A 4,336-nucleotide genomic window follows, 5' to 3' on the forward strand; every position below is an offset into this window, starting at 1 on the left:
ATCTTGGAAAGGATGGAAACTTCACAATTCATAAAACCAGGATTTGCCTGAATCTGTTCACTTAGTAAAAAATTCTTCCACATAATTTTTTTTTTTTTTGGTTTATCCCAAAACCATAGATACCCATCTCTGCAACAACTCAATCCAAATAATTGCTAGAAATTGTACAGTCATGAAAATAAACCTAGTTTCACAGCTCAAACTAGATACATGTGGAGAAATAGGATATTAGAATAAGGGCAGACCACAGTGAGGAAAACATATTTTATTAGAAAACTCACTCCTAAGTATATAGATATTATATCCCCTAAGAGTTTTTGAGTCTTTTTTTTTTTTTTTTTTTTTTTTTTGCTTTTCAGTGCAATTGACTTTGGAAGGAATAATAATTTCATACATGCATACTATATTAATTTATTTTATTAGAAGTTTTTAAGACAGTCACCTTTAAAGGCACTGAGAAATATAAATTCATGAAGCTAACCATGCCAGGCAAGTTGAGGTAGATGAGGATAATTTGCAAAGGAAACAGAAAGCCAATATGAGGAAGCCAGGATCGAGCTGAGAACCGGGGATAAAGATGGAAGTAATTAGATGTGGTAAGCAGAGATCATTCATATGCTTAATGAAATCAGATTTTTCTTTTAAAATACTCTACCAGAGTGTTCTGATTTGACTAAAAAAACAATAACCAGAGTAGGAATGATATCATTCTGACACCTGCAATATAAGCTTCCCCAGAATATAAGGTCCATAAGGAAAGCAACTGTCTCTGTCTTATTCACTGTGATGTCTACATTTCCGGGTCATAGGATGTATCCAATAAATGTTTGCTGAATGAATGAATACAGACATACTTCTTTGGTTTTGTTGCCGTAAGATGAAAATGTAACAGCAACAAAAGCCCCTAAAAAAGGCATATCTGTCTATGACAATACTGTGAATGAGGTTAAACAATTGGCAGAGTATCCTTTAGAGTACCTATGTAACTCCATCTTCATTTAATATATCTGAAGTGAGAAGAAGAATACCTTCTGTTTAGATGAGGTTTTGATAACAGAACAATATGTTACATTCTAATACTCTATAACAGGAATAATAATAATTATTATTATTTTGAGACAGAGTTTCTGGCTTTGTCACCCAGGCTAGAGTGCAATGGTATGGTCTTGGCTCACCGTAACCTCTCCCTCCCAGGTTCAAGCGATTCTCCTGCCTCAGCCTCCCAAGTAGCTGGGATTACAGGCATGTGACACCACACATGGCTAGTTTTGTATTTTTAGTAGCGATGGGATCTCTCCATGTTGGTCAGGCTGTTCTCAAACTCCCAATCTCAGGTGTTTGACCTGCCTTAGCCTCCCAAAGTGCTGGGATTACAGGCGTGAGCCACTGTGCCTGGCCAGAAATGATTTTTAATTCCAGAGAATGATGATCGTACCACCTCATTTTTAAGGGACCTCCAGCTCCATCTGTGTTCCTCCATCCATGTTCTTTTTCATGGCTACATAATATTCCATGGCATATATGTACCACATTTTCTTTATCCAGTCTGCCCCTGATGGGCATTTTGGTTGATTCCATGTCTTCGCTGTCTTATAGAGTGCTAATAATACAGAGAGAATAAGAGCACTCTATGAGTTTCCATTTTTGCCTAATGGAGTACTTTGATCCCAAATCAAGGAGACTTGTGTTTCATTAGGAATTTTCAGACTGACAAGCACGGTGGGTCAACTTTTTCAGCAGCACTATGAGGAATTTTTTTGTTTTTAATCCAGAGGATGCTGATGGCACTGCCTCATTTTTAAGGAACCTCAGCTTTGCCAACCCACTTTATTACCTCAACCTCTAATAGGCAGACAAAAATATAGGCAAATTTTTCAATAAATAATAGACCTTTCCTCACCCGAACATTCAGTTGCCAGGTTTTAAGCTGTTTTGCTGCTGTTCTAGGTACTCAACTCTGGTAGCTCTTTTAAAACTCAAGGATTCTCTCTTTTTTTAAAAATTAACTTTTATTTTAAGTTCAGGGTTACACATACAGGTGTGTTACATACGTAATCTTGTGTCATGGGGATTTGTTGTACAGATCATTTTGACACCCAGATATTAAAGCTAGTATCCATTAGTTATTTTTTCCTCTCTCTCCTCCCGCCCTCCACCCTCCAATAGACCCCAGTGTGTGTTGTTTCCCTCTATGTGTCCATATGTTCTCATCATTTAGCTCCCACTTATAAGTGAGAACGTGCAGTATTTCATTTTCTGTTCCTGAATTCATTTCCTAAAACTAGTGACCTCCAGCTCCATCTATGTTCCTGCAAAGAACATGAGCTCTTTCTTTTTATGGCTGCATAGTATCCCATGGCATATATGTACCACGTTTTCTTTATCTAATCTACCATTGATGGGCATATAGGTTGATTCCATGCCTTTGCTGTTGTGAATGGTCCTGCAATGAACATAAGGGTGTGTGTCTTTATAATAGAACAATTTATATTCCTCTGGGTATATACCCAGTAATGGGATTGCTGGATCAAATGGCATTTCTGTTTTTAAGTCTTAGAGTAATACCCACACTGTCTTCTACAATGATTGAAATAATTTACACTCCCACCAAAAGTGTATAAGCATTCCTTTTTCTGCACACCCTTGACAGCATCTGTTAGTTTTTGACTTTTTAATAATAGCCATTCTGACTGGTATGAGGTGGTATCTTATGGTTGTTTTGATTTGCATTTCTCTAATGATCAGTGATGTTGCACTTTTGTTCATATTATTGTTGGCCACATGTATGTCTTCTTTTGAAATTTCTGTTCACGTCCTTTGCCCACTTTTTAATGGGGTTGTTTTTTCTTGTAAATTTAAGTTCCTTATAGTTGCTGGATATTAATCCTTTGTCCAATGCATAGTTTGCAAAAATTTTCTCCAATTCTGTAGGTTGTCTTTATATGAGTGTGCATGGCATTTTGACTAAAATGAATGAGTTTTCAAGATCTAGGATGTCATGGTAAATCATTATCAAAATATCCAACATCAGACCTATATGAAGAACAATAGAATCACATATGCCATGTTCACCATGTTGATACTTTCCTTTGCTATGCAGAAGTTGTTTAATTAGATTCCATTTGTCGATTTTTGCTTTTGTTGCAATTGCTTTTGTGTCTTCATCATGAAATCTTTGCCCATTCCTATGTCCAGGATCGTGTTGCCCAGGTTGTCATCCAGGGTTTTTATAACTTTGGGTTTTACATTTAAATATTTAATCCATCTTGAGTTAATCTTTTGTGTATGGTGTAAGGAAGGGGTCCAATTCCAATCTTCTGCATATGGCTAGCCAGTTACCCCAACACCGCTTATTGAACAGGGAATCCTTTCCCCATTGCCTGTTTTCATCAGGTTTGTCAAGGATCAGATAGTTGTAGGTGTGTGATCTTATTTCTGGGTTCTCTATTCTGTTCCATTGGTTTATGTGTCTGTTTTTATACCAGTACCATATTGTTTGATTACTGTAATCTTGTAGTATAGTTTGAAGTCAGGTAGCATGATGCCTCCAGCTTTGTTCTTAGGATTGCCTTGGCTATTTGGGCTCTTGTTTGATTCCATATGAATTTTAAAATAGTTTTTTCTAGTTCTTTGAAGACTGTCAATGGCAGAATATTGATTCTTCCTGTCCATGAGCATGAAATGATTTTCCATTTTTTTGTGTCATCTCTGATTTCTTTGAGCAGTATTTTGTAGTTCTCCTTGTAGAGATCTTTTACCTCCCTAATTAGCTGCATTCCTAGGTGGGGTGTGTGTGTATGTGAGTTGCAAATGGGACTGCCTTTCTGATTTAGGTCTCAGCTTGACTGTTGTTTGTGTATAGGAATGTTAGTAATTTTTGCACATTAATTTTGTATCCTGAGACTATGCTGAAGTTATCAGCTGAGGGAGCTTTTGGGCTCAGACTATAGGGTTTTCTAGATATGGGGTCATGTTGTCTCCAAACAGGGATAGTTTGACTTCATCTATTCCTATTTGGATGCCTTTATTTCTTTCTCTTGCCTGATTGCCCTGGCCAGGACTTCCAGTGTTATGCTGATTAAGAGTAATGACAGAAGGCATCCTTATCTTGTGCCAATTTTCATGGGGAATGCTTCCAGCTTTTGCTCATTCAGTATGATGTTGGCTGCGGGTCTGTCATAGATGACTCTTATTATTTTGAGGTATGTTCTTTCAATACCTAGTTTATTGAAAAATATTCAACTTACAAAAATCTTGGGGCTCCCACTATCACTCGGGATAGATAATTTGATCAGCACAAAGATAGCTACTTTTGCATATAAAAGACTGTTGCAAA

This window comes from Macaca nemestrina, chromosome 16, assembly GCF_043159975.1.
Source record: "Macaca nemestrina isolate mMacNem1 chromosome 16, mMacNem.hap1, whole genome shotgun sequence".
Classification (NCBI taxonomy): Eukaryota; Metazoa; Chordata; class Mammalia; order Primates; family Cercopithecidae; genus Macaca; species Macaca nemestrina.